Here is a 10,836-nt window from a genome sequence, read left to right as displayed (position 1 = left end):
CTGCACTGCCTTGGCACCATCAGACATGTGAGCTGCAAGTGTTCTATGTGGTCCAGCTGGTGGCCTGAAGGCCAGCTCCAGGCTTCTGCTCTGATCCATCCAACACTCCAGCCTCTTCCCTGAAGGAGCTGGGGAACTGCTGTTTGAGCTACAACTGCACATTCCAGCAGCTGAACCTGTCCTCCAACACAGAGCCAAAATGCTGCTGTTGTTGACAGGAAATGTGTGTTTTTGGGGCAGAATTAGTTGTTACTGAGGGGCAGATGTCCAAGGGATTTTACCCAGCATCCATGGGGCCTGTGCAGTTCCTCATTGCTGGTGCAGTGTGGAAAGTCTGGAGGCACTGCTGTATTGCCTCAGGGAGAGGGCTGGCTGCAGCTGGGGAGAGAGGGGCAGGATGCAACCCATGACGAGGAAGGCAGGAGGGGCAATTGTAAACCCAAATACACCCCCTGGAGCTGTTGAGGCTGGACTAACCTGTACTATCTAAAACAGCAGGGTTCAGTCAGAAGATACTGCCAGGTATCCATCAGAGATGCTGTGCCCTTGCATTCTCTGAGAAAGAGTGACTCTGGCTGACAGGAGCAGGATGTTGTCCTTGCCCTCAGAGTAGCTGTCCTGGCTGCCTCTTACAAGACACAAGCACGTGCTACCCACACTGGTTACAGGCAACATCATCTGTTGAGTGGATCTTCAGGAACTAACAGAAACAAGATATCTTTAGGGAATCTGACTTTGCCAATAAAAGTCATCACATGCTTTAGCCATTTTCATAGACACTGTTTATTAAAATCCTGAAAAAGCTTTTCATTCCAATACCAGAATTATTACTATTACAAGAAATGTTTTGCTGAAAAAATAGGCAGAGGCACCAACTGCTATATTACACCTTGAGCTGAAGTATGAGCCTTCACTTAGAGGAAAAGCTTCCAGGAATAACTAGTGGGGCTAGTGCCCCACTGAATTCCAGAAAAAAAGGATTTGGAGAATCTTGGTTGGGAAACATGGATAAATGGGTTTCTCAGCAGGGAGATGAGACCAAGAGGAGTCTGCCCAGTCTTCCTGCCAATGTATGTAAATCAACAATAATTCAGTCTCATGAAGGGTATGTGAAGAAGTACAATGACGTGCTGCCATGAGAATAAATAGCAGCCAAAACTCAGAACAGACTTGAAAGTATAAAGGTAAAGGTGTAATTTTTTATTTCCTTGCTTTGTGTGTCCATATTTGGACACGCAGCGAACAGAACAGAAAATATTTTTCCGAGTCCCACAAAGGAATATGTACCTGACAGTGCAGGAAATTTGTGCTTTGTCCAGGGATTTTACTGGCTATTATTTTCTTCTTCTCCCAGGGATGTCACAATGCCAATGGGGTGATGAAGCCATGAGTATAAACAAAATGTGACTCAGATCTGCTTTAGGACATGCCTATATTATTAACCAATTTAATTGTTGCTAATTATTACATTTGAGCTCATTCTCTGCTCATCACCAGACATACCTATCAGTTTTACAGCAGATAGCACTGGATGACTGGATTCAGCCTCCTTGCAAGCACAGTGAAGATGCCATCTATCCCAGCAGCAGTGAAAGGATGAGGTGACAATGCTTGATTTTGCCCTCAGCTGTCCTGCTGTGAACTAGAGCTTATCCCCTAAGTGAAGTTATGCCTGCTGTATAAGCTGTGTGTGGGCTGTGAGGATCTGATGTGTTGTGTCTTACAGTTTGTGGAGCAGTTTTGTGTTTCCCAAATTGGAAGGGGAGAAGGAATCTTGTGGTTAATGACTGCTGTCTGAGCCCTACTAAATTAAAGCTACTTATCTAAGTACAGCACTTGGCTGGTGGAATAACTGGAAATGAATGATCCAGGTCGCTTATGCTTATTTGCAAGACCACTTCCTTCATATAAAAAGCCTTTTGCTGGATCCCAACCCTTTTTGTTCCCAATATTATTGTAGAACAGATTCTGATTTTCTCCTTATCTGCTGCCACATGCAAGCCACTAACAAGTACTAGGTGTACTTCTCACAAGTACACAACAATTCAGTGGAAGGGCTGAAGTCATGGCCAAAACAACTTGCTCTATTTGGAGGGTTTTTTTCCCACAGCTTGCCCAATTCTATGACAGCTTAGTATTACAGCGTCCTGTGTGGGCGCTGCTGGTGATAGAGAGATGGTGAATCTTGTATCTTGATCAGAAGGCTTATTTATTAATATATGATATAATACATTATAGTTATACTAATAGAATATAGAGAGAAGTTTGCAGAGCTGCTAGCTAAGCTAAGAATAGATAGAAAAGAACCCACAACAAAGTTGTGGCCAAGGACTCAGTCCCCTAGCTTGCACTGATGATTGGCCCTTAATTATAAACATAGAAAATGAGCCAATCAAGGTGAATCCTATTGCATTCCACAGCAGCTGATAACAATTGTTTACCTTCTCTTCGGGGGCCTCTGGCTTCCAGAAGACACAGAAATCTGAAAGGAAGGATTTCTGTGGAGAAATGTCTGCGACAGCTTAGGGCATGTAAAATTGTAGTGGGTGATGTCTGAAGGTTGCAACGTCAGGTAGTATCAGTGATGATATTTCTTGTCTGAGTTTATGCAGAATACATATACTAATGGGCTCTATACCTACCAGATGGTATTCTCAGGAATTAAGGTATAAGACTTCATGTACCACACACAACTGCATAAACAGGTTTACAAACTAACCCTGCAGATGCTGCATTGGCAGAGATCTGGGTTGGTGTCACTCACTACTTGCAGCACCACCACTGAGCTCTCCTGGCTTCATTCCAGTTGAGGGAACACAGTCACACAGAAGAATCCCACCAAAACATCTGGAAGGGACTTATGACTTTCTTTTTTCACTGCTGCTAAGGCTGTTTGGGGTGTGTGGAAAATATCTTCAGCTCTGAGGAATGGTATAGTGTAATGTGATAACAAACTCTGTGAAGGTTATCAGTGATACAATCAAATCTGTCTGTGGGAAAAAGACACTCACTGTACAGCTATTAAAACTTGTTTCTTCTCTGCCTGTTCTCATTCAGTGGCCATTATTTAGAACTGAGCTGCAAGGCACTGGAGCAGAAAGTTAACAATATTTTAAGAGCAGCTCTGTCCAAAACCTTGTCTTGAAAGAAACCACATGCTCTTTTTCTTGTGGGCTACATGAATGGCAGATCATGAAGCCATTATAGGGAAATTTTCCTCTGCTCGAAAGGTCAGACATCTGGAAAAAAACCCAAAACAATTGAACAAAAAAAGCCCCAAAGAAACAAACAACCCCCAAAGCAAACCACCTAAAAAATACCACCAGACTCCCAAACTTGCCCTTTTAAAATTTCTTTGAGGTGGCCACATTATTGCAATGGCAATATATAAACTCTGTCTTGTCCCTTAATAAAATGTGCACCTGTATCTCAGATTGATATCCTGCATTGATTTAATACTGTATCACAGTATTATGTTTTTAATTCCTTCCTTTGGTGTCCATGCAGCTACTTCAAAAAAAGGCTACATACAGGACAGTAGACCTTTGGTGAGTTTTGAGGCCAAGCTCTGCCAAGACAGTGCTTGTGATTTCAGCAGCATTATGGAAAAGTGAAGAGGGTGCAATGTTTTTCCACGTTTGGTGCAAAGAAGAGCTCAACACCTGTCCCCAGCACGCGAGCAACCCTTCCTGGTGTAGCACTGCTATGACTTTTGTTTCCCAAAGCAGGACCTGTGCAGCCCAGTGTCGTGACAGCCAGCTAGACCATGACTACCAGAGCAGGACTGGTCTGTGAATGGTGCCAGTAATAGCATTTGTACTGTGGAAGTGACAAGGGCCTCTTGCTCTGCTATGCCAGGCATGACACATGTAAAGCAAGAGTCATGCAAGGCTCCCTGAGGCATGCAAAGGCTGATGGAGACTCCTGGGGAAGTGAAGGACTGTTCAAGATCCCAGAACAGGTTAGTAGTTCAGCTGGCAGTAGAATCTGGAGAGGAAACTGCTGCTATAGCAGCTCGCCTATTGAATTTCTTTAATTTCTTAAAGAATTTTTAAGAAATTAAAGATTTTTACTCTAGACCCAGAGATTGTTTTGCTTATTAAACTGCCTGAGCAAGAGATCTTGGTTTTGGGACATGTTGAGTGCTTTTCCATACCTTCCCTAATGTGGGCATATGTGGGTTGCATCTGCTAATTCCTGGTTTGTACTTCAGTGATGCATTCCCAGGCCTGTGCTGGGCTGCTTCTTAAAGGTGATGGTATTGTTGACCATCTCCTTCTTCTGTGTGTAAATTCAGAGAATGATATAGGGACATCATTTCTCCCCAGCTGATAGGAAGTGTTTGTGAAGCACATATGTTTTTGGGTTTTTTTGTCAGCTGCTGTCAATATTAGAAAGGTCAAGTTCTGTTGGCATGGTATTTTTGACAACTAGACCCCTGTATTCTCCACTGTTTCCTGCTTCCCCTTCCACTGTGTGGTTTCACAGCAGCAGCTGTTGGTGGTACCTTTCTTTTGTCTAGCTTGTGATGTGTTCTCAGTAGTTATGTGATCTCTGAGATAAAGTAGCTGAGATAAAATGTTGCAGTTTGAGAGTTTGCTCTTGATTCAGTTGAAATCAGAAGAGTTTGATATTTAGTATGACCAGACTGAAATATGAGTAGTGATTTTGCAATTCTGTGACTTTGGTGTACAGAATCTCTGCCTTTTTTGGCAGACATTTAGATCTATTTCAGTGCCTTTAGGAGCTGGAGAAGTCACTGTGTCTCTATGTACCAATGTTGGAACTCTAATGCCTTACTTTCCCTTTTTATAGATGGTCACCCTTCATGTCTCTGAACTTGCCTGGCTTTGGCTCCTGACCATGAGGTCTTGTCATGCCTTTTCCACTAGATTAATGAGACCTTTAGTACCAGAAATATTCCCCTTGTAAGCATGGATCATATCCTCTGATACATTTAATAGAGTTGAGTTCCATTTTCTTACCCTAGTTCAGACTCCCTGGCCTAAGTCACTGTGACTTGCAGCAGCCTGCATCTTCATCCCTGCTTTTCAAGGTGTGGATAATGATAGTCAGGGTTTTGCCTTCCTGTTTTCCATCATGTGGTTTTTTGCAAGGAAGCTGTTTTATGCCAAGGACATTTTCCTTATGATAGCTTTTCAGAGTTTCTGGCCTGTTAGTTCTTGACCTGGGCTGGGAATTTGAGGTGGTTACTGAGATGTAAATAACAAAATTAAAATAAGTACATTTGAACTCAGAGCTTGCTATGTTACCCTCCAAGTTTTAATACTCATTCAATTAAGAAAATAGCACATTCCCACACTGCTACTCAACTTGAATTAAAACATCATAATGTAAATCATATTTTATTAATTTTTTAATTACTAGGAAACATATTAGGAACAAGCCTTTCAGGTAAGGTTCTAAATTTGCAATAGTGATGATCTGAGAGGAAGTGATTGTTTGCCATGAAGTAAATTATGCATTAGAGGGGCCTTTTAATATTCTTATTTAACATCCAATACTGATATATTTATCAGTCTACAGAAGCTGTAGTACTGTAATATGCAAATCAATTAAAACTATGATTAAAGTGAATAATAGGTACAAGCACCAGGACTTGTGACAAAATGTACGTGTCTATATATAATCTTCCATTTCCTTGTATCTCCACTCTGCAGTGAGTGATACTATTTTAAGAACAAAAGAAACCTCTCTGGGCATAGAAGTTGCAGTAAACAGAGTAATTTGGCTGTTAGCCTGTGTGAGCTGCAGTTGATGCATGACTTCCATTTGCTCTTCTAAAATATGCCTGTTTATGCTTTGGCCAAGCACACACAGAAAAGCTTGGAAGAAAGGGCAATCTTCACACAATTCCCATTCTGTGGTGAAATGAGAACTCCTTGGTCAGGACTGGAAAAATAGGTGGCAGTACCATACAGGAGCCAGGCACCTGGATTTTCTTTGGTGTTCCAGAGGCAGCAGTTTCCAATTAATGTTTGACTCTGTATGTTTGCTGTGTGTCATTTGTAGCAGTATTTTTCAAGCAGAAAAAAGCCAAGGATTCCCGTGCTCAAAAGGCCAGTACCAACTAGAATGCCTGGGTGATGAAAGTTGTGGAGGTTTTTCCCCTTTTCCAAGGTACCTAAATAGGAGCCATCCTCCAGAAAATACTGCCCTTCCTTTCCTGTTGAAGGGGTAGTTGGATCCTTTTATCTGCAAATGGCGGGTCAAAGAAAGTTAAATCCTTCCCACTGGCTTGGATGGCGAAGTGGCAAAGTGACTCTCACTTCTTCAGCTTCCTCAGAATCACAAAAGTTGTGTCTAACACAGATGCCCTGCACGCTGCTGTAAGGTCTCTGCTGGTTGTCATCCTGGAAGAATCCATAAGGAAAAGCAGGAAACTGCTGTCTGTGCTACAGGCCCTTGGATAGAGAGAGCTCTGACACGGCCGCACTCCCTGTGGGCAGGGAGCAGGCTCCATGACTTTCCACAGAGTACATCATGTACCAGCGGATACAGCAAAACTATACCCAGCCTTTCTTGCCATTCCTTGAAACGGAATTTCCTCCAAAATTTGTCCTAAACCAGGACACCCCAGAATTTAGGAGAGCATCTGTACCTGTCCATCTCCAGCATCATAGAACTCTTGATGAATTCTCAACTATGTGGGCTACTACTTCATGTTTTTCTCTTTTCCATTGGCCTATTGCAAACGGAGGAAGAAACAGACACATGCAGGCAATCCCAAATTTGTGGTCAGGAGTAATTTGGTATGAGTTTTAATATGGTGTGGAGGAGAGGACAGGAAGACAATCTTTTGCTGGCTTCTTGTGTTTTAAGCTGAGAAATCAGAACACTAATCCTAGGAGTCTCTGAACCCGTTTTCTCTCACAGCAGCCCCAGCATATCCCAGAGATATGTGGCAGATTCTGTCTGCATTCTGCTCTGTACTGATTCGTGGCAAGACTTAAGAGATTTCTGCTTTTGGTTCTTGGTTCAAGTGTGGTATTTATGGTTGGGTTTCCTTGTAAAAAGAGCTATGCCTTTAAAGGTTATTTTGGGGTCTTTTTTTCCCCTGAAGTAGACATATTACAAGAGTATCTTGGACAGTTTCTTTTTCAAACTTGGTTGATTGTAAAGCAAATGATGAGTTTGAATGCAAGTGATACTTTTCAGTTTGCATCTGAATTGAGTTATATGAATTCATATTCATATAACTGTGCTACCTCAGTCAAATACAGGTCCCTTCCTTGACCTATCTTCTTTTTTAAAGGAATAAGATAAAAATTCCCAAGTATGTTGGCAATGGAGAGAGATGGGGAGACTGACTTGGTGATCAGAATCCAATTTTATTGTGGGATACAAGTGCTTATATACTATTTCAGGGAGACTAGTAATGTGTACTACAATGATTAGGTGAAAATCACATACACAAACTTACGCATATAACAACAGCCCTTACTTGCAGAGTTAATGGGATTTTCTTTTAATGGTAAACCCATTTGATTTATTCTTCTTGCAATACAAGTCTAATTTTTAAAGTTCCATTTGCTTTTGCCAAGGCATCCTGTTATCAAATCTCTTATGTTAACCAGGTCCAAAATCCATCATCTGTCTTGTGTCCCCCAACATTCCAACACAAGTAAAGTAAAATAAGAAAGAGAGCAATGTCTTTCTCACAATGTTTGCCCAGAGTTCAGGTCCACTTGAGATATTACTTAATCTCTAAACTAGAATATTTGTTCACAAGTAGACAGGTGGAATTTCCTGTTATTTGTCATTTTTTGTTAGTAATTAATGGTATTTATAGGTTGCACAGAATACCACATCATCATCATCCCTAGGGTCCTGTTTTATAAGTTCACTAAAATTAAGCTTGGAGAGTTTTCCAGCCAAAACCCAGAGTTGAAACCAGGGTCCCTTGAAGGAACACAATAAAATAAATAAATAGGGAAGGATTCAATAAATAGGGAAGGATAAACTTTCATCTTCAACTTACATTTCTAATCTGTGGAATTTTTTTTAATTTTCTCTCCTCAGATTTCCCTCCTCCTTCCCTTCTCCTTAGCCCCACACATCTTTGTGAGCCCTGGTTTGAAGTCATCCATATAAACTACAGACCACAGTAGCCCTTCCAGATGCACTGTGCCTGTGGTTCAGATTTTGTGGTGGTGGAAGAAAGAGGAAAACAAACCAAAACCCACCAGTGTTGGAAAGCAGTTTTCCTGCTTACTTTCTTTGGGATTGCCTAACACCCTCAATAAACAAAACAAGGGAACGCTGTCCTTTGCATTCAAAGTATGTTGGATAATGAAATAACAAATGTTCTTGGAAACAGATATTAATTCATCTTTACTTATTGAACTACCTGCCCTTGTGCATGGAAGAGGGGATGTGAAAGTTGCACTGTCAGCCGGGTGACCAGCAGACCTATTTCTGGCAGAGGTATTTAAGCCAGAGACACCTAGAACAGAGACCACGAAGGGCTGTTGCTTAAGGTAAATTCTTGTTAGTGGTGCTAGTGACAACCCTCTTCTCCTCTAGTTTGAAACTCTTTACCTAGCAGATAGAGAGCAGACTTTATGACCATCCCAGGAATGGGATCAATATATAGCTCATTGTAGCTGCTTGCACAGTTCTGAGGCAATATCTGTTTACCTCTTTTTGTTTTAATGATTTAGTGAATCGGAGACAGATGGTTGATGTAGTGACAGAGATGTGAAGTAGGAAGAATGGTTGAGGTCATTAGAGGCTGATAGGTTGCTAGGCAGGTTGGCTGTATGAGGCACAGTAGGAATTTTAGCAATGTCTTCTAAGTCTTTAGCATCTCTAAGTCCTTAGTCTTCTCTCTTGCTTGAAAGGAGGCTGGACCCACTCATGTGTTATATGCTGTAAAAATGATATGTGGCAGGCTGCAAAACTGGTATGTCTGGTGCTGAGCAGAGAATGAGCTCAAATGTAATAATTAGCAAAAAATAAATTGGTAATAATAATTTATACATATACTAAAGCAGATCTGAGTCACATTTTAAATCATTAGAGACCACTGTGTTGGGAAATTTTAGTTTTCAGGCTTACATTTTGAAGGTCACTTGTAGACTGAGCATCCTAAGTGGCTATAGGATGTGAAACCACTGTTACTTGTTGGCTTGCTGGTTTTGTTTTCTGATTTGCCGTGATTTAATCCTGGTGGGTTTACTTGTTGGCTTTTTCCTGTATACTTGTCTTTTTCAACAAAATGAAAACTTTTTTGTGCAAAGAATATTATTATATAAAAGACTTTTTGTATGGGAATCTTTCTCCTATCTTTAAGTGGTTAGATTGGTTAATAAATTTTAAAAATGAAGATGGAATTTTGTATAGGTGGTGAGATGAATCATCGTATGGGAGAGAGATTACAAAATGCCATGGGATTTTGAAGCACAATTTCCAATGCAAGTTGCTCTACTTCTATCTTATTATGAGAAGTTTTAACTTGTAATTTCAGTCTTCTGGCCCCAGAGCACTCCAGGCTGTGATGCGATCTGTTTCCAGAAGCAGAAGATGGTGGTAGAAGCGGTGAGTACTTTCACCAGTTCTTGAGTGATTCATGGGAGCTATTAGCTGAGTAGTTTTTTGCCTTGGAGACAATAATTTGCATTCCTGGAACTGCTGTTTGGTGGCCACTCTGTTCTTTGAAAAGGGCTTGGTAGTGGAAGCACAGGGGGAAAATGAGGGTCTAGAGACAGGCTCCTGTAGAATAGCTGGATATAAACAAAAGTTTGTCTGTGGCTGAAGAGAACAGTGGGGAAAAGTGGGCAGGTGTAGCTGAAATCTCCTCTGCCCTACAGCACTGGAGACCTGATAGGGCAGGAGCAATTAATTTAAAAAGAGTGGGGAAACCCACCAGTACAGGACAGAAAACTGTTCAGGGTAGGATTAGTTCATAAGTTGGATAGATTTTCTTTTGCAGTATTTCTTTTCAGATTGTGTTTTTCGAACAAAATGAAAATTTTCTGGGGTTTGAGTATTTTCTGCCTGTAAATTGTGATTTTTTGATTGCTTTTTGATTAACTTGCTGGATGTTTCTTTGCTATCTTGTGATATCTTCCCAGTAGATGGTAAGCTTTGTAGTGTGGGAATGACAATAGAAATGCACATTGTTCTTGAATTCAGTATTTCTGGGGCAGCATGTTTTCATGTGCTGAAAGGGAGGCTGACTTAAACACGGCTCAGGAAGTAGAAAATAGCGGTATACCATACTCCTCTCAAAATCTGAAAGAAAAATAAGCATTCCCTCACAGAAGTCTGACATATTTATGGTACCTGGATTTGTTTGAGTTTTTAGATGTTTTGAGGTTTTTTTGGAGGGTCATGCATCTTTCTTTTCTCATCTAGCCTTTTATTTACACTATTCTTTATCATGAATGTCATGTGATTCTGCCTATCCTGGTTAATCTTCCCAATGACTTTGCAAGGTCATCTGGAGCACTCTCTATTCTACCTTAAAATAATCAATTACTTTCTTAGTACTATGCTGCAGTGACCATCTTAAAAAAAAGAGAAAACTCAGTAGAACACCAAGTGACAATTCAGTCTATTAGAACATAATCCCCTGTGGTGGTTTGACAGGAAATGGGTCTTCTGGGATGCTGTGGTCAGGCCAATGGGTGCTCAGATATTAATATTGGCACCTGGTTTGGCCACTGGGGCATTGGATCCGCCTCTGAGAACACAGGGTTAAAAGCAGGGCTCCCAGTGGGGAGGCTCTTTCTGGATTTCCAGTGAGAGAAGCGGGTCAGACCTCCCCTGCCCAGCTGTCCACTGCTGGGCAGAGGGAGAGGAAAGCCATGC

The sequence above is a fragment of the Ammospiza nelsoni genome, chromosome 3 (assembly GCF_027579445.1).
Source record: "Ammospiza nelsoni isolate bAmmNel1 chromosome 3, bAmmNel1.pri, whole genome shotgun sequence".
NCBI lineage: Eukaryota > Metazoa > Chordata > Aves > Passeriformes > Passerellidae > Ammospiza > Ammospiza nelsoni.
This window is presented reverse-complemented; position numbering follows the sequence as displayed.